General features: G+C 41.8%; 1 protein-coding gene across 1 annotated transcript in view; it reads left to right on the plus strand.

Moving 5' to 3' along the window:
• The window catches only part of SMAD3 (SMAD family member 3), a 173,186-nt gene that overhangs the window by 101,731 nt on the left and 50,943 nt on the right, over positions 1-20,512 (plus strand). The window lies entirely within an intron of this gene.

Below are 20,512 nucleotides of genomic sequence, written 5' to 3' on the forward strand. Positions count from 1 at the left end.
AAGTTTATTCTTTTAAAAAAACATTGCCAATAAAATGAAATGTTTGTCTGGAGCATGTTTGGCCCTAAATTTTTGCTGAAATATTTCATGCTTCATCTAATAACTGATTGTTTATGAGGCCCCACCAGCAGTTAAATAGTAACAGCTCATTCTACACATGACCCAGCCATAATGTTTATAGAATCAGATAGCATACTGTCTTTGCAGAAACTGTGGGGCCCGTCTTCGCCTCTGCCGCTGTTGCTGCTTGAAGCCTGATGCTATCTTCCGAGAGTGGACTAAACATTGCCGCCCCCCCAACTCCTCCATTGCCAGGAAATGGGGCTGAAATCACTGATTTGTAGTTTATATTATGGCAGGCCTCCTGCCCTTTATAGGAAAAGACAGTACATTTTCATAGGGGAGAAAATTAACTGATAGAAATCCCTCTTCTTCACTCGACCCCAAACTCAAAGGCTGGTGGTGTTGCTTTGAGACTGAAGTTTTATAACTAACAAGTAGATAAGTTTAAATAAAGTCCAGAAGATGGTTGGCAGTCTCCAGGAAAATTGGGGGGGGGGGTGAATCAGTAAAGTTATCATAAGATGGATAAAGGGAAAGTCTTATATGAATAAAACAGGGAAAACAGGGTAGGAGAAGGTGGGCTTTTTGGCTAAACCATATGTATTCCGGTTTTCCTCTGCCTTCTTGAATCACTTGAGCCATCTTTAAATTTTTTTATTTTATTTTATTTTTTCCAGTTACATATAAAAACCATTTTAAGTGGTTTTTTTTATTTTTGAGTTTCAAATTGTTTCTCTTCCTTTCTCTCCTTTCCCCTCATTGAGAAGGCAAGCACTTGAGCCATCTTACAGAACTGCCTGTCTATTTCTGAGAAAACACTATCAGAGAGGTGGATATGGGGGAGTGTTTGGCAGAAGCTGGTCAAAGGAGGAAGTTTTTAATCTCGCAGCATGCTCTCGGAGCAGCCTGTACCATTAAATTAAAATAGATGTAAAATAAATTGTCCCCAGCTGTTGAGTTTCTTAAATGTTCTTCTGGCTATATGCAGGAATGTTGAACTAATGTAATGGAGTGGGGGTGCAGTGTACATAGATTGTGAACAACTCGAGGTGAGCAAATGGGTGTCAGAAAGTAGGGTTTGCCTTGACCTCACATCCTGGTCACAGACCTTCTCCAGGAACAATGACTTCAGTCTTGGTGGGAACATTGGGTCAGCAGTCCAGTGTTGCTTATTGCCTTAAATGAAAGATAAGGAAGCAGAGAGAGGGACAAGAGCGTGGAGCAGAAGATAAACTGATAGCAGATGTATTGTGGGACAGATTTTTAACTTTGAATACATCAAGTCTAAAATCTGACTTTGGCTTCTGTTCTTGGCTCTCTGCTGCCTTTAAAGGAACTGCAGCTGCCAATCAAAAGACTGCCAATCAAAGTCCCAATCAGATGTCATCAGAACCTCTAACCACCCCCTTAACCTCATCCTTTAAAAAAGTTAAACAGAAAAAAAAATTGAAACCAGTGGTCCAGGACCAAAATTGCATTTATGTAGGTTGAATTCAAATTGGAGGCTCCTCAAATTGATTTGGGACAGCTAGGTGGGGCAGGAGGCAGGGAACCAACCCTAGAATTAGGAAAATTCATCTTCCTGAGTTTGAATCTGGCCTCAGATACTTACTAACTGTGTGATCCTGGGCAAGTCACTTAACCCTGTTTGTCTCAGTTTCCTCATCTATAAAATGAGCTGGAGAAGGAAATGGCAAACCACTCCTGTATCTTTGCCAAGAAAACCCTCAGTGAGGTCACAAGTGGTTGGGCATGACTGAAATAACTCAACAACATATAAAATCTCTTTGGTTCCTATGCCCCTCTTCAGTGTTTTCCCTGGAAATAGCAGACTTTGACATGTGCCAAAGTCTGGACAAGAAAAGAAAAGGCCCTCTGCTCCCATGCAAGCACTGAGGCTAACAAGACATCAAATCTAGAATGTTTAATTAATTTAATAAGACAAAAACCCAAAGCAAAACACTTCACACCCAAAGCCATTAACACTCAGAATGGTTCTCCCTCTTCTCTAGTAGACTCCACTTCTCTAAGGACCTATGCAGTCCTCTTTCCTTATAGACAGTTCTTGGACCGTCCAGACAATGACCCGGGGGTCCAAGGGGCAAGCCCTTGGAATTGCAAAGAGAGCATCTAGGGCCAGGAAAGGTGACGCCTAGTAAATGACCTCTGGAGTCCCTCTTCACTAAGAAGAGCTGAGAGATCAGGAGGGCTCTTCGTTTACACAGGAAACCTTCCGGGATGGGAGCTAGAAAACAGGGGCTGTGTCACATTATGGAATCAGGATGGTCTCTCTTTGTCCACAGAGCAGACAGGCAGTGCAGACTTTTAGTAAATAGACATTGCCTAGAGGTGTTGTGATGGTTGTATTTGGTGTGACTTGGGGTGAGATGGTTAGTTTCCTGGCATGCTCTTTCAGAAGGCTGAGTGGGAGTGCAGACTGAAGGCTTAGTCATGGGGCAGGTGGTAGGGAAAGGGTGGGAACCCTCTATGACTTTCACCCAAATGTTTGGGATCTTGTCACTCAGTCACACCATAGTATTTTCCTATTGTATTTTAATTTTTTAATGGTTCTTGGTTAAAGAAATGTCACCATTCACATGGCTCAGGGAGGAAAAACTGAGGGATTCTCTTTCCTTTGGGAGAGCCAGCAGCTGGTTCATTGCTTTTGGCTAGGCAGAGGTTGGGTCCCTAGTAGGAGAGGAGACAGACACTCCCCCTCCTTCCCTTTCCTGACCCCTCTTGGGAAAACCCCAGGTAATGCTGGAAGTTACCTTGGTGATTCAGGGAGGTAGGTGATTCCTGACTCATTCCTGGGTCACTATCTTGGTATTTTGTTATTGTAGGGAGCTCCTTTGGAGCATAATGTGGATAATTACTTGTTGGCATCTTAAAAGATCCCTTGAGGGTTTTCCTGCCATCAGCAACTGCTGCCAGACCCCCTCTAAGCTAGCAGCATTGTCATCTCCTTTCTTTTTATCCCTTCTCCCTACCTTTTCTGCTTCCTTCAGAAATTAGTGATTCATTTCCTGCTCTAAAAGCTGTGTTTAAAGTCCCTTGAATTAATTGCTACCAAACACACCATCTTCCCCCCCTCCCCCCAGTATTTTGTTTTTCTCTGAATTTCTCTGACCTGGGGAGGGGAGGTTTGTGCAGCTGGGTAGGAATAGCTTTCAGAATGGCCCCATCTCATGAAAGGAATAAAATGGATGAGTAGAAAAACTGAAGTTGGGTTTTGGTATGGTGTTTGATCAGGAAGTGGCCTACCCAAAGAAAACTCTGCTATGTTGATTTGGGAGATGAGAGTAAGTGGCCTCTCTTCAGAACTTTCTGTTGAAGCGAAAATAATTCCCCCATCCTTTGTTGTGTACAGGGTATGTATAGGGACAGCTAGGTGGTGCCATAGATGGCGTCAGGAAGACCTGAGCTCAAATCTGGCCTCAGACACTGGCTGAATGACCCTGCACAAATCATTTAACCTTGTTTACCTTGATTTCTTCATATGTAAAATGGGCTGAAGAAGGAAATGGCAAACCACGTTTGCCCAAATGGGGTCAAAAGTTGGGCCTGACTAAAAAACAACTGAATAACAACAGCAAGGGGGAGGAGGGGTGAAGTTAGCTTTGGTTTTTGTTTATTTGAATTGTTAACCTAAATGGGAAATGAGACATGATATTTTTCAGATTTGGCTACTTCAGTACCTTGAATTCCTCTATCCATACAGATCTAGCAGATGGCCTTTTTGAGCCACTATGGATGAAAATCTTTTCAACTGCTGACCAATTCTATAATGATAATCAGTTACATGCACACAGCACCTACTATGTACTAGACACTTTGCAAAGTGCTTTACTCTTATCTTCTCATTTGATGTTCACCACAATGCTGAAAGGTATTATCCTCATTTTAAAGATTTTAAAGGAAATGGAGGCAAGCATTGGCTAAGTGATTTGCCCAAAGTCACAAGCTAATGTCTGAGGCCAGATTCGAGGTCAGGGCTTCCTGACTCCAGACCTGGTACTCCATCCACTGCACCACCTAGTTATCCCTCGTAATGAGCCTTTTGTAAGGTTGGTCTTTAGAAGATACAGATGAGCCCTCACTAGGCAAATACTTGAAGGTTTTTCTCCTTAATAGGACCTGTCAGAATTTATGCTCAGCCAAGAGTTCAGTGTCATCATGGGAAGTGGCCCTGGAGTTAGGGTCATCAGATTGCAGAACAAGAATTGGAAGGAACCTCAGAGGGCATCCAGTTCAACCCTCTCATCCCACAGATAAAGAAGTCAGTCAGTCAGCAAGCATTTATTCAGTACCAATATGTGCCAGACACTATGCTATGTCCTGATGATACAAAGAAAAGAAAAAGACAATCCCCGTCTCCCAGAACTCATAGTCAAATGGAGGGAGATAACATGCAAATAATTATGTACAAAGAAGATAATATGCAGGATGAATTGAGATTATCCTCAGATGGAAGGTCCTAGCATTAAATTGGGCTGCTTGCAGAAGGTGAGATGTTCTTTGAGACTTGAAAGAAGCCAGAGAATCTAGGAAGCAGGAAGGAAGAGAGTTCTAGGTATGGAGGAGAGCCAGTGAAAATGGAAGATACATTGTCTAGTTCACAAAGAGGCAAGGAGGCCAGCATCTCTGTATCCCAAGAGTTCATGCAGGGAGGGTGAAAGGTGGTGCATGAAGACTGGCAAGGCTGGAAGGGGCCAGGGTTTAGACTTGATATTTGATCCTGAAGGCAACAGAGAGTGGAGGGGGAACTGATCAAATAGAGAGGAGGAGTGACATGGCCAGGCTGGCACTTTAGGGAGACCACTTGGAAGATGGGCCAGAGTAAAGAGACATGTGGCAAGAAGACTGACCATTAGGCTATTGCAATAGTCCATGCCTGAGGGGATGAGGGGCTGCACTAAGGTGGCTGCAGATGTCTGGGGAGGAACACAGGTAGATACAAGAGATGTTCTTCCTTTCTGTTTTTTAATCCCTTGCCTTCTGTCTTAGATTCCATACTGAGTATCGGTTCCAAGGCAAAAGCGGTAAGGGCAAGGCAATTGGGGTTAAATGACTTTCCCAAGGTCATACAGCTCCGTAGTATCTAAGGTCAGATTTAAATCCTCCCATCTCCAGGCCTGGTTGAGCCATCTCTCTGCCCCAAGAGATGTTCTGAAAGTAGAAACAACAGGACTTGGCAAAGGATTAGATATAAGGACATAAAAGAGAGTGAGGCATCAAAGATAATACCTAGAATAGCTAAGGAAATTAAGCAACTTGTCCAGAGGCCCAAAATGGATAAAGGAGGACTTCACTGGAAGTTTGTTGCATCTAATAGAGTAAAAAATCTTAGGCTGGAAGAGACTTTCATGATCATTTGGGTAGCTATTCAAATTGTTAAGAACATTTTAGTTTTTCTTTTTTCTTTTTTTTTAGACTTGGGAAGAGAATTATCTGTCCACTTGCAGAAAGTTGTTTTATTGAAATGTTATCTGTCATTTTATATGTTCCTTTTTGTTTTATATATATGTACACAGACATGTAAAATACACAGTGATCAATACATACCCTATTGTGAAATGTACACATACTTGTACACATGTTCAACCTCCACATTCATCCTCACTGTGTACAATACACACATCATGTGTACATGGCACATTTATACCATATACACATGTATGCATGTACACACATTCAGAGTTCCAGAAAATAGAAGGTTCTTATAGTTAATTTAATTTTTTCAAAATGAAGAGTGGAGAATGAATGAAGAAAAGGCAAAGTCGAGATTGCATTTTCTTTGTTGGCCCTTTCCTCCTCCTGCTGTTCAGAATTATGGCTTGCATTTGCCATCAGCAATGGCACTGTGAACTTAAGGGTGACAGCTGTGCAGAGGCAGACAGAGAGACCAAGAGCATTCTCAGACCCTTTTTCTCCACTGTACCACACTGCCCCTTTGCCATGGAATCTTCTGGAGAGGGCTGAAAGAGAACTCCGAAGGCTTTGTTCCAACCCTTTCATTTAAAGGACTGAAAACCAGGGCCCCAAGAGGTGACACAATTTGTTCAGTCACACAGTTAGTTAGAGGTGGAGCTGGGTTGGGAACTTGGGTTTTCTGCCTTCTAGCACTCTTTATATTAGTATGCTCTCTCTTCTTGGAAAGCCGTCACTCACAAAATACCTGTCTAAAGGTTGAGTGGTGGAATTCCTGGGGGTTCACTTCTCCCACGACAGTGTCTCTGCACTAAATTCATTCATCTGGAAACTTTTCAGTCATTGTTTTGTGTGGGTTTCTTAGGATTCCATCAGTTACTTATTGGAAGTGTTGGTGTAAAAGGTAACTGTGACTATATTGTTCATGTCTCTTTTTTCTTGAGTGTACCTCATGATTGCTTACTTCTTGGAAAGTTTGGGGGTAGCCAAGAGGAGTGGCAGGGAGCAGATCAAACAGTCTCCGAATACAATATGGTGTCTTTGGTGACAGGAGTTGTTTTTGCTTTTTTCTTCCTTATTCTTGGTGACACTGGCCTGAGGAAAAAACCTGAGAAAATGTTCTTGCATTTCTTAGAAGTCTCATTGACCTTTAACTGTTGAGTTTTTGACAGAAGTCAAAGTACCCTCAAAGGGTTGAGCACACAATGTTAGGGCAGCTGAACTTTCTTCAGGGTGAAGAGGCTGAAGGAAAGGAGATGAGGGAGGTATCAGTAAACATTATAGGGTCATAAGCACCTGGCCTAGAAGGGATGGTAGGTGTTGTATAGTTTAACTCCTTCATTTTGCAGCTGGGGAAGCTGAGTTCCAGGGTGACTGTGACTTGCCTAAGATTATAATAGGTAGTAAGTATCAGAATCAAGATTTGAACCTGGATCCTTCGACTCTTTTTACTATACCACTCTACTGCTTTGTCATAAAATCATAGAATGTGAGAGCTGGAAAGAGCCTTAAAGATAATCTCATCTACTTTCTTCCTGTTATAGAGGAAGACTCTTAGGACATTGGGGCTAAATACCCTGCCTCCTGTCACCATTGCTGGAAGACTAGCCAGAACTAGCACCAATGTCTTCTGACAATTCAATGTTGGCTAATATGAAAGAAAAGGAAACTGACAAAGGCCGGAGGGGATGTGAAAAAATTGGAACATTTGTGCACTGTTTGTGGCATTGTGAACTGATACAATCATTCTGGGGGAGCAATTTGAACTATGCCCAAAAGGTTATAAAATTGTACATGCCTTTTGCTCCAGCATTACCACTACTAGGTCTGTCTCCCAAAGGAAACAAAGAACAGGGAAAAGGGACTTATTTATACAAAAATGTTTATAGAAACTCTTTTTGTGGTGGGAAGGATTTAGAAATTGAGAGGATTCCCACCCATTGGAGAATGACTGAACAAGTTGTGGTATATGATTATGATGGAATATTATTATGCTATAAGAAATGACAAACAAGATGGTTTTAGAAAAACCTGGAAAGACTTACATGAACTGATGCAAAGTGAAGTGAAGAGAACTAGGAGAACATTGTACTCAGTAACAGCAATAGCATATTATGATCGATTGTAAATGACTTCTCTTTTCTCAGCAATAGAGTGATCTAAGATAATGCTTAAGGACTTAGGATGAAAAATACTATAGCTACCTTCAGAGAAAGAACTGGTGGAGTCTGAATGTAGATTGAAGCTTCCTTAAAAAAAAACAAAAACAACCAAAACTTTTGTCTTTTTCTTGTATTTTGTTTTTGTTTTTAGTCTGTTCTTTCACTACATGGGTTAAATGACTTGCCCAGAGTCATACAGCTAAGAAGTGTCTGAGGGCATATTTGAACCCAGGACTACTTTGCATATATATATTTTGCATATATTCTGTATATACATGTTATCCCCCTTATTATAAAACAAACTTCTTAAGGGCAGGAACTGTTGACATGCTTGTTTTTGTATCCTGGGTGCTTAGCATAGTGCCCTACAGCTAGTAAATGCTTAAGAAATGCTTGTTGATTGATTGAACAAAGCTAACCAACACATTCAGACCCTGTTTGAAATTGTATTTAATATATGTATATGTGAGGCTAGGGATGGGGTATATATAGGTTGATTTCCCCCACTTCTGCAATGAAGGGAAGTTGATAGAGATCATTCTTTCTTTGAGAGGCAATATGATGTAGTGATAGAGTACTGAAATTGGGAGCTGGGGGATTCAGATTCTGCTGCAGACATTTAGAGCCGAGATCCTTGCTTCCTACAAATTACTATCAAGGTTGGATCACAGTGACATGGGTAAACAGGTACAGGGACCTGTGAAGCAAGCACGTAGTGAACACCTAATATTCTTTGTATCTGGGATTTTTGCTAGTATGGGGCACTTTATTCACCTGTGCATCTGGCAACCCTCGTGGCTTTACCTAACATGTACTTCTTGTCCAGAGCTTTCTATCAGGCATCCGGAGAGTCTACTACCTGAGGTGCGTGCTGGAGGCTTTCTAACATTAATTTGTTCTGTTATCTATGGAATAAATGAGTAGATAAATTGAAGTGTGATTCATTTTTGTCAAAGGAAGTGCATTTGGGGAGCAAATTGTTGAAGAAAGTCACTGTGCTGATCTCAACTGGCTTGTTAAGTGGAGAGGATGAAGAAAGGACACACACTCTCTACCCCCCCTTCCTTTTTCCCTTCTCTACATGTCCCCTTTCATCCCTCCTTTTATGTCTCTGTCTCTCTCCCTTTCTCCGTCTCTCCCCCTTCTCTCTTTCTCCTTTCTTCCTCCTCCCTTTTCTCTCTCTGTCTCTGTCTGTCTCTCTGTCTCTCACAACAGTGTGGGAAGGCTTTACAGAGGAGAAAGCAGATTCTTAAAGCAAGTCCTAACTTCTCTGGGCCTCAGTTTTTTCATCTGTGAAATGATGGACGCGGATTAGATGTCTCCTGAAGTTCCTTTCTAATGGAACAAGTTCTAATGATGACGAGCTTCATGATGTATGTGAGAAGGTTTCTTTTATGGAATTATAATGAGAGGTGAGGGAAAGGCTAGTCTAGGATTGTGGTATGCCTTGGGATGTGGGATGACTGGTCAAAGAGATTAGGAATCGGGTTTTCTCTAAGAGTTACAAAAACAATTACAAAAAGCAGAAAAATTAATTGGTGTTTCTCTCTTGCAGACTAGATCAGAAATTTAGAGTTAGAAGGAACCTCAGAGGTCATCATTTTACAGACAAGGAAACTGAGACCCAGAAAAAAAGAAGGGATTTTCCCAAGGTCCCACAGGCTGTAAGGAAAGGGGAAGAGCTGGCATTTGAATATAGGTCCCCTGACTCCAGTTCCAGCAGCACTATTCAATTGCAACATACAATGGGGGTGTTATTGTCTGGAGCCTAGCCAGTGTATGGCTTTCTCATCACTGGTCAGAGGAGCAGAAAGTTGAGGGCGTTCCTGGGGTGGAAAGAAGGAGAATGCCTCCCAAGTGTGGCATGGAGGGAATCTCAAGGTTTTGGAAACACTTTGTGGCTTCTGTTGTATACAACTGCTTTGTTGTCTGCAGAGTGGGTATTAGGAGGGGCTGGGGCATGGCCAGCATCCCTGTAGCCATAAAATGCTGCTGACTGGGGCTTATTCTGTGAAACAAATTATTTTGTCTGTGGCTATGTAGTTGAGTGGGTAGAGTGCTGGGATTGGCATCAGGAAGATCTGGACTTGAATACTTAATAGCTGGGGGGACCCTAGGCAAACCATTTGACTCATCTGGACTCAGTTTTCTTATCTGTAAAATGAGGGAATTAGACTCAAAGACCTCTGAGGTCCCTTTTAGCTCACGATTTAATGCAGTTCACTGAATCTTAGAGTTGGGGAAGAATTACAGAGGTTATCCTAAATAATACTTATTCCCTTTCTAGCCTCTCTAACAAGTGATCATTTTTAGCCACTTGCAGAATATCATTTTCTAAGTGATGGAGAAACTCATATGGATGTCATGAGGATCAACTGAAACTATATTCCCTTCCTCCCTTCCTTCCTTTCTCCTTTCCTCCCTTCCTCCCTCCCTCCCACTTTCTGTCCTAGAAACAACTCTAAGACAGAAGGTCAAGGGCTAGGCAATGGGTTCAATTGATGTGGCCAGGGTCACACAGCTAGGAAGGGTCAGAGGCCAGATTTGGACCCAAGTCCTCCTGACTCCAAGTCTGGTACTCTATCCACTGAGCCACCTAGCTGCACATGAAATAATATTTCAAACTTGAAAAGTGCTATATAAATGCTAGTTCTTATTATTAAACTTACTACTTCTCAAAACATTCCATTTAACTTTAGGACAACTTTCATTGTTAGGAAAATGTTCCTTATATCATACAAAAACATGTCTCTATAACCCCTCCCATTGCAATTTTTTGCCTTCTTGTGTCATACAGAATAAATTGAATCCTTCAAATAGTTGAAGAATTTATCTGTTTTGCCCATTATTCCAGACTATGGGGACAATTTTGGACTCTGGTTCTACCTTTCAGTAGATCAGTATATGTCAAAGGTAGGACTTGAACTTATGTGTTCCAGGACCCTAAGGCTCTCCAGCAGCCTGGAGCCTTGATTTTCTAGTCCTGGCTGTTTCCACCATCAGACAATGTATGTGAAAGCACTTTGTGAAGCACTATACATATGTTTAGTTATCTTTATTATTATTCTACCACTAAGGTCCCTTCCAGAAGGCTATTTAAGGCAATCAGTGAACAAAGAGTTACCGAATATCTTATCTGTGCAAAGTACTGTCCTGGGTCTAGTGAGGGGGCATAAAGAGGTAGGCAAGAAACATCCTTGCCTTCCAGGAATTAAAATCTAATTGGGATGGAAAGTTAGATGGACGAGATGTAGCATTCTTGACTCCAACAGCCAGCAAAGCTCTGTAGTGTTTTTGGATCTAGGTTATATTATTGGGAATGCTTAACAAAAGAAATAAAAAGATAATACAGTTCTGAGTTTGACACCAATGGATAGACATTGAGATATTCAAAGATCACTATGGGATTGGAGGTCCAGAAAGGTCAAGTGGCTTGTTCAATGTGTTGTACAGGTATCTGGGCTTTAATACTCCTCACCTCTAATGAAATGCTTTGTGCTCATCAGGTATTCCTCCAACCCCCTTGCCAATATCTAGGTTTCCATTCTACCTACAAAGAGCAGTTCCTTGCTGTTGGTAAAGTGAATTTACTTAAGTGAATTCTGTAGCCTGTATTCAAGTACAATAAGAAGTCTGTACCTTTACAAAGAAAGCGTATTTAGTGATTGTTCAGTTATCCTCAGGATGATGATTCCAGAAGGTGATTTGAATATACAGGACATTTTTGCTTCGGTTATTGTCTTCTATGGAAATAAGGCTAACTAGGTGACACAGTGGATAGAGCACTGGGCTTAGAACCAGCATGACTCATCTTCCTGGGTTCAAAAATGGCCTCAAACACTTTCTAGCTGTTTGACCCTGGCCAAGTCACTTAACTGTTTGCCTCAGTTTCCTCATCTGTGAAATGAGTTGAAGGAAATGTCAAACCACTTTAGTATCTTTGCTGAGAAAACCCCAAATGGGGTCGTGAAGAGTTAGACATGACTGAAGACCCACGTTTTTTCATCTGTTGAATAAAGCTGTTGGACTTAGCTAGATGCTACTCTTAAATTCTATAGTCTTGTGGTCCTTGTCCTCCCCTATACAAAAACAGGGAACATGTGCATATTTTGTCATTCATTCAATTCAGTAAATGGCTTCCAAGCAGCCAATATGGATGTGCAAGGCACTGGAGATAGAGACAAGATATTGGGCAACCAGATGACACATTGGATAGAGTGCCAGGCAGGGAGTTGAGAGGACCAGAGTTAAAATGTGGTTTCAGACACCTCCTAGATAAGTGACTGTGGGCAAGTCACCTAGTCCCCATTGCCCAGCTCTTACCACTTTTCTGCCTTGGAATCAATACTTGGTATCTATCGATTCTAGGACAGAAGGTCAGGGTTTTTTTTTTGTTTAAATGAGAAAAAAACATTTAAAAGTTGTTCTGGCCCCCAAGGGATTTACATTCTAATGGAATAATAACAGCAATAATACTTTATATAAATAACCCGACACCAAGCTAGTGTAATAGGTCCAGCCGATGATACGATCGCCATGTTATAAGGGATGCTATGTGGTTTGCCCATGATCCCATAGCCAGCGTGTGTGCCAGGGCAGGGCTTCTGACCCAGTTCTTCCAGAGCCCAAGACCTGTGTCCCCTCCACCTTGCCATACCAATCCATGGGATTTGAGTATTGGATGTATTTAAACTAAAGAGTTCTTGATCACCGAAGGCTTCAGGAACACTCTGTAATGAGAGAGGGTCATCCAATAAGAATTAAACTTTTATTTCCTCTATGGATGTCGACTCAAAATTCTCCTTTTCACTAGAATTCATCAGCTTCTATGACTGTAAAATATTAACTTTAGTGAACTCTTATTCTCAAGCATTATGTCTCTGCTCTCCAGGCACCAAGGTGACCTATTTGCTTTTACATTAATAATATTTCTGAAATTGTTACAGCAAGTAACTCATAATTAAGAAAGCCCGAGCTGTACGATTCGTGTACAAAGTCCTCAGCCGCCTGTTTATCTCTTCTCTTTCCTCTTTTCTCCTTCTCCGTCGACAACTTCACTGGAATATCCTGCTTGTACTTTCTATTAACTCTTTGTGAAAACTTCAAGGTTTGTTTTGATAGAAAGAGATCACTCTTTCTCATCATTTCCCTGTTCCATTTATCTAACCTAGAAACACCGTGAGAATCTTGAGTATGAAAAAAGAAAGAAAGAAAGAAGCCGACTTCCCAAATGTGCAACTGTCCACAGGAAGTGATTCACCCATTACCGATTCATTAAAACCTGATTAGGGTCAGGGAAGCAAGAGGCTGGGAACATACCCTGGGAAAAGGAGGGCAAGTGGGCCAGCTCAGGACCAGAGGGAGCATCTCTGCTTTGTGGAAGAAAGCAAAAAACAAGAATGACTAAGAGGCTGGTAATAAGACATGTTTGCATTGGGAAGTGAACAAATATTGACGTTCTTCACCAGATAAGCTGTGTGAAATCATGGTTGTGAGGGAGCTGATTTTTCAGGTTCTGCCAGATTTTTTTAGGTTAAGAGAACTTTTTAGTTTGGGGGTAGGGGAGGGGAGGAGTATTCATTAGGGGGGAAAATTTCTGTATTTAAATCATATATATATATATATACACACACACACACACACACACACATATATATATATATATATATATATATATATATATATATTTTAACCCTTTCCTTCCACCTTAGTATTTATTATGAGTTAGAAGAGTGGCAAGAGCTAGGCAATCAGGGTTAAGTGACTTGCCCAAGGTCACACAGTTAGGAAATGTCTGAGGTCAGATTTGAACCCAGGTCCTCTCAACTCCCAGCCAGGTGTTCTATCTACTGTGCTACCTGTCTGCCCCTAAATCCTATGTATATCAAGAGGCAGAATGGTGTGGTATGGTGAGGGCACTGGATGTGGAATTAGGGAGACTTGGGTTTGGTTCCTCCACTACTAAATAGCTCTGTAGGCTCCAGGCAAATTAATATCTTTGGGGGGCAGCTCAGAGTAAGCCTTTAAGAGTCAGCCTAGAGATGGGAGGTTCTGGGTTCAAATCTGATCTCAGATACTTCCTAGCTGTGTGACCCTGGACAAGTCACCCATTGCCTAGCCCTTACCACATATCTGCCTTGGAACCAATGCACAGTATTGATTCCAAGATAGAAGGTAAGGGTTTAAAAAAATTAATGTCTCTGAACCTCGGTTTTGTCATTTGTAAAATGGGGATAGTAATACCTTTTCCTTTACAAAGTGGTTGTGAGAATCAAATGAAATAATGTATATAAAGTGTTTTGCACACCTCCAAGTCCTATATAAGTTATTAGGGGCTAGAGAGCAGACCTTGGAGTCAGGAAGACCTGGGTTCAAGTCCTGTCTCAGTTATATACTCACTGTGAGACTATGGCCAAGTTATTTAATCTCTCGGTGCCCCCTTTCCCTACCAGGTGACTTATATGTTACAGATGGTGGCTGAGCTGCATAAGTGAAAGGAACTTTAGCTTGGGAATTTCCCATCTACCCATGAAATCCCAGATGCTCTGGTTGATCCTCTGGTTTTAAGTCTCTTTCCACTCTTGTCCATGCTCCATTCAGCTGTCCAGATTGGTCTTCCTAAGGCCCAGGTCTGACCATTTCATCTCCTGTTCAGTAAGTTCCAGCAGCTCCCTAATTCCCTCCAGGATTAAATATAAAAGCTTCTGTTTGATGTTCAAAGCCTTTTATAACCTGAACTCTTCCAGCCTTGCCTGTCCTCTTCCCATGGACTGTGTGATCCAGGGACACTGCCTTCCTTGTCTTCAGACTAGACACTCTGACTCTGGACCAGCCCATTTTCACCGGCTGTCCTTTGGGCTTGGAGCTCTCTCCTTCCTCCTCTCCACCTCTGAGCATCCTTGGCTTCCTTCATGTCTCAGATAAAGTCCTGCTACCTACAAGAAGCCTTTCTTGGTCTTGCTTAATGCTAGTGCTTTCAGGATAGCTGAGTAGCACAGTGGCTTGTTGTTGGGAGGACCTGAGTTCCAATCTGACCTCAGACACTTCTTAGCTGTGTGACCCTGGGCCAGTCCCCTAATCCCCATTGCCTAGTCCTTGCCCTTCTGTCTTATAGTTGTTACTAAGACAGAAAGTAAGGGTTAAAAAAAAAAAACTATGCGATCTTCTTCCTTCCTATAGTACTCTTTTTTTACCCTTTAAAGTCTTAACTTTTTGTTCAAACCTTTGAGGGTTAAGGAGAACTTTATGGCTGAAATTACACATTGATTCCTTTTCATAGGCTAGAATATTGACTTGGAAAGAAAGAACTTTCTCTGCCCTTGTGTTGTGCTGCAGAGCAATTCACCAGTTCTCCAAAAGCTCATTCTGAACAACAACAAACTCTGTAAGGTGTCCGCAGCGGGCCACAGCCTTTGGGCAGAATTTAATCTGAATCCGTGGTAGGAAATAGGACGGGTTCTACCCCAGCTGAGCTTCAGGACTGCTTTTCCTACAGCTTCTGATGGATGAAGTGAAGCCCTTTAGTTCATGCCACAGAAGCCCCAGCCACAGAGCATTTGCCCCAAATGGATGAGGACCTCCCTGCAGGCTTCAGCTCTGAGCCAGTATCTGTCTGTCCTCAAAAGATGGTTATGGAAGAGATGGAAGGGCATATCCACTGTGGGAGAGTGGAAGGACAGACTGAGGAGGAGACGTTCATGGTAGAGGGAAGTCACTGAATCGGAGGAGCCTCTAAGAGGTGGGGCGGTGTGTTCACTTCTTCCATTAATGTGGTGGAACTGGACCCTCCCGTCCATGTGCCCTCCCCTTGAGCCCTACACACTGATTCACTCCGTCCTCTGACTGCTTGGCAGTATTAGAAAAACCCTTTTAAGTGCCCAAAAGGCCACTTGACTCAGTGGTATTGGGATTGCCACAATAAACGTCCGTCCACCCTCCCCGCCAACTAGTGGCCAGAGAATGCTATTAATTCTTTTATTGGGGAGGGGCATGGGGTTAGGCATAGGAAGGGAGGCCCTCTAATGGGGAAAGTAGAGAAATCCCATGAACCTTGGAGCTTGAGGCTAGGCAGAGCTTTGCACTCCAGTCCTGGGGCCCTGCTGGCCTTCTTTGCTTTCTTTTTGTTTGTTTGCTTGTTTGTTTGTTTTTACCCAAGAAAGAGAGTAGCATTTTCTATACAGGCAGCCCCTATGCCTGGCAGGTTGGGGATTCTATCCAAATGGTTCCCAATCCAGTTCTCTTTCCATCATACCACGCAGCAAGGTAGAGAGCAGAGCTTGTTGGGGCTCGTGCCAGGTAGTAAATCAGCGGAACTAGGCTTTGAAATAAGGTCCCCTCTGGACCAAAGGATCCTAGGAGCTCAGACACGGAGGCGAGGGATCTGGAAGGCCAGTGAGTCCAGGCTCTTCACTTTGCAGATGAAGAAGGAGGAGCTTTTGCAGAGAGGCTAAGAGATTTGCCCAGGGCCCAGCTTGAGTAAATGTGTGAAGCAGGATTTGAATTCAGATCTTCTGACTCCCAAGTTTGCTACAGCCCTATAGTATGGTAGAAAGAATATTGGATTTGATGTTACAGATTTTGTCTTTGTTATTAACTGTCTAAAAGGAAGAGAATATTTGGAATATACACTCAAAGGATTGTTATGAGGAAAGTCTTTCTAACCTTTAAGTGCTGTAGAAAAGTCATCATCACCATCACTACAACTATCACCACCACTACTAACACCACTAACTCTAGTATTACAACTACTACTACCACTACCACCACCACTGCTACTACTACTGCTACCATTACTACTACCACCACCACCATCACCACTACTACCATTATGATCACAACTACTATCATCACCACTACTACCATTACTATCACAACTACTACTACTACTACTATTATTGCTACCATTACTACTACTAATATTACTCCTGCCATTATTACTACTACCACCACCAACACCACTACCATTACTAGCACAACTACTACTACCACCACCACCACTACTACTATTATTACTGCTACCAATACCATCACCACTACTATCATTACTATCACAACTACCACCATCAATACTACTACTACTACCACCACAACTACTACTAGTACTATTACCACTATTACTACCATAGCAAACTAGCTGTGTGACCTTGGGCAAAGTTATTTCCCCTCTCCAGACCTCAAGGTTTCTCACCTGCAGTTTGCAGGGTTTGGACTAAATAATTTCTAAGGCCCCTTTGAGAGCCATACTTTAGTGATCTCTGATTCAACATTGCCCATTTTTTGTTATTGTTGGTATTCAGTCATTCATTTGTTTAGTGTCTGACTCTTCATGACCCCATTTGGGGTTTTCTTGGCAGAGATTCTGAGTGATTTGCCATTTTGCCAATTCTCCAGCTCATTTTGCAGATGAGGAAACTGAGGCCAACAGGGCAAGTGATTTCCTCAAGGTCATGAGCTAGGAAGCTGCTGAAGTTGTATTTTGATTCAAGTTTTCTTGACTCTAGGCTCAGCTCTCTATCCACTGACCTGCCTAGCTGGCTTGACTTGCTCATAGCCTTTATATTAGAAAAGTTCTCGAATTTCCTCTGTGTGAGTGTGTGTGTGTGTGTGTGTGTGTGTGTGTGTGTGTGTGTGTGTGTGTGTGAAGATGATTTCAAACAAGTTGGAATCTTTCTCTTCATGTTACCCCTTTGAAGGCTTGAGCTGCTTGCTTACCCACCTTCTTGGGAGGGGAGAAGACTCTTGAGTTCAGCTGAGATGAGTGTGTTGAGCGACCAGGGCTAGTCCATGGTGAGGGGGAGAGGGCATGACACTCTTTGGCTGGCAATACAGAGAACTGGCTCAAAAGGCATATGTGTCTGTTGCACATGCTGAGACAGCCTCTGGGGGCAGCTACCTTTCTTTCCCTTTTCTCCCTCCCAGCAGCTGCCTAGGTGCAGTTCATGTGGACTTGGACCAGCAGACTAGCTGGGAATGTGAGCAATTGGTGGGATTAGCTTAACCCCAGATCTCTGCATCAGAGAAGAGGTCAGAGTATTGGAGACAGACTTTCTGGGATATACATGTAACCTCAAACTTATTCTCTAATTTTTTGTCAATTTCCTGTGTATTTTACTTCCAATTGGATAGTACTCTGGTTTAGAGTGTTATGTTTTTGTGTTTTTATAGGTTAGTAGGAGACTATGGTGAAAGTTGAATTGTTTCCAGCAAATATAATTAAATACCGGTATTAAACTTCTACAGAATCTTATTTTCAATTTCTTATGGCCTGAGCTCAAACCAAAGCATTGGAGAAGTTGCTTAAAACACTTACAAACTTGTTTAGAACACAGTTCTCAAGGACCAAATGGACCAAAATAATGTTCTGTAGGTTTTTAGTACTTATAGACCTGGGTCTGAATCCTAGATCTGTGACTTAGGGTCATAAAGATTTTGAGTTGGAATGAGCTTGGATGGTCTTCTAGTCAGATGCCTTCATTTAATGGATGAGTAAATTGAGACCCATTAAGGCAAAGTAACCTGCCCAGGTTACACAAGTAGGAAGGAGCAGAGACTAGATTTGAAATCAGCCCTTCAACTCCAAGGGTAATGCTTTTTGCACTGTACCATTGAAGTCATGTGATGATAAAACTATTGACTCTAGAGCTGGAGAACCCAGGGTTGAATCTCACATCTGATGCTTGCTACCTCTATGACCTTGAAGAAGTCATTTTAGCTTCCTTAGGTCTGTTTCCTCATCTTTAAAATGAAGCTGAACTAGATGTCTTCCAGGATCGTTTCAAAATCTAAATCAATGATTCTATCAATGAAAGACCTTGAGGTTATCAATTCATCTCTTGAAGCCTTAGTTTCCTCTTGGGTAAAAGAGCAATGGACCAGATGACCTCTAAATTTCCTTTAGGCTCTAAAGCCTATTATCCTGTAGTATGGCCACTGTTTCCGAAGAAAACCTCATCCCTGCATGTGCTTGGCCCTTTAGATCAATGAAATATATAATAAAAACTCAATGAACTGGAAATCCACTTAACTAAAAACTTTAACAAGATTCCCTATCATCTGACCGCCCCATGGCTGAATAAGTTGTGGTATATGATTGCAATGGAATACTATTGTGCTATAACAAATGATGAGCAACAGGATTTCAGAAAAACCTGGAAAGATTTACATGAACTGATACAAAGTGAAGTAAGCAGAACCAGGAGAACATTATACACAGTAACAACTAGATCAACTGTGAAAGACTCAGCAATACAATAACCTAAGATAACTTTGAGGGACTTAGGATGAGAGAAGAACTGATGGAGACAGAATACAGACAAAAGCATATTATCTTTCACTTTCTTTTTCTTTTTTTTTTGGTGTGTGTTTTTTCTATATGACAAATACAGAAATATGTTTTGAATAATAGCACATGTATAACTTATGTCAAATTGCTTACAACCTTAGGGAGATAGAGAATTTGGAACTCAAGATATTAGAAAACAAATGCTAAAATTTTGAAAAAAAAAACATTACTGAAGAATAAAAAAATAAAAATAAAAAATTCAACTCTCCCCCATATATGAGCTTTAGGAGAGGAAAATCATGAGAATCAAGAATCTGGTGAAAATAAAGGAAAAAAAGCAGTCTTTGAGGCAGCAAAGGTTCTAGGCCCAGTCATCAGGTAATTCCTGCTAAACTAATGTAGTTATTGGCATTGAACCTTAAGTTGCTGCCATGTATTTCCCAAAATTGTTTTTAGACTTCCTTGTGGCAGTAGCTCCTAGACCAATGCAGAAGGGTGTGGATACCATGGATCTCCTGCCCATGACTACTACTAACATTAGCACCGTCTCTGTTTTTACATTGACCATTCTGGGTATGTTGTCTTGCTTCTTACGTTTCTGAAAGCACTTTGATGTTATAGCTCCTTTGGTTCTCCCAACAAAGCTGCTTGATCAGTTGGCAAGGTGGGATTATTTTCATGTTTTACATCACTGAAGCTCAGCAGCCATCTGGTCCAACCCCCTCTCACTTCCCTCAGAATCCCCACTAAAAGACAAACAAGTGGTCCTTGAGCCTTTGCTTAAAGACCTTCAGTGAGTGGCAATCCATTTCCTCCTGAGGTATTCCATTTTACTTTTGCATCATTCTAATTATTATGTTTTTATTGATGTTGAGCCTACATTTTCTTCTTTGGAACATCTACTCAGGCTTCTTAATTTTGCTTCCAGGACCAGAAAGGACATGTCTAATCCCTCTTCGTATATCAGCCTTTCTTTGAGTTCTTCTCTCCCTCCCCATCTTCCTAAGTTTTTTTGTTCTTTAGACTAAACACCTCTAATTCCTTCCTCCCTTCCTGTCTTCCTCCCTCCCTCCTTCCTTCCCTCTCTATGTCTCTGTTTTTGTCTCTTTTTTTCTTAAAAACCATTACCTTCTATATTATAATCAATGCTAAGTATTGGTTCCAAGGCAGAAGAGCAATAAGGGATAGGCAATGGGGATTAAATGATTTAGCCAGGTTCACACAGTTAGGAAATCTGAGGTCAAATTTGAATCCAGGGCCTCTCATCTCCAGGCTCTCTATCAACTAAGCCACCTAATTGCCCCCTCCTTCAGTTTCTTTTACAAATTCTTATATGATATGAATTAAAAGTATAGGACATTACCACTCTGGTTGCCTTGCTCTAGATATTTTCTAACTTATCAACATCCTCCTGAACTGGGTTTCCAAAATGAAAATGGCACTCCAGACATGATCTGACAAGACAGAGGATAGCAGTCCTCTGGTGTGCTGCTCTAATACTACTCTGGGCTGCTCTGCCTCCTAATTGGCTGCTTTATCACTGCTTATGTACCTTTCTTCCCTCCCCCATTTCTCC

The sequence above is a fragment of the Monodelphis domestica genome, chromosome 1 (genome assembly GCF_027887165.1).
Source record: "Monodelphis domestica isolate mMonDom1 chromosome 1, mMonDom1.pri, whole genome shotgun sequence".
In the NCBI taxonomy this organism is placed as follows: Eukaryota; Metazoa; Chordata; class Mammalia; order Didelphimorphia; family Didelphidae; genus Monodelphis; species Monodelphis domestica.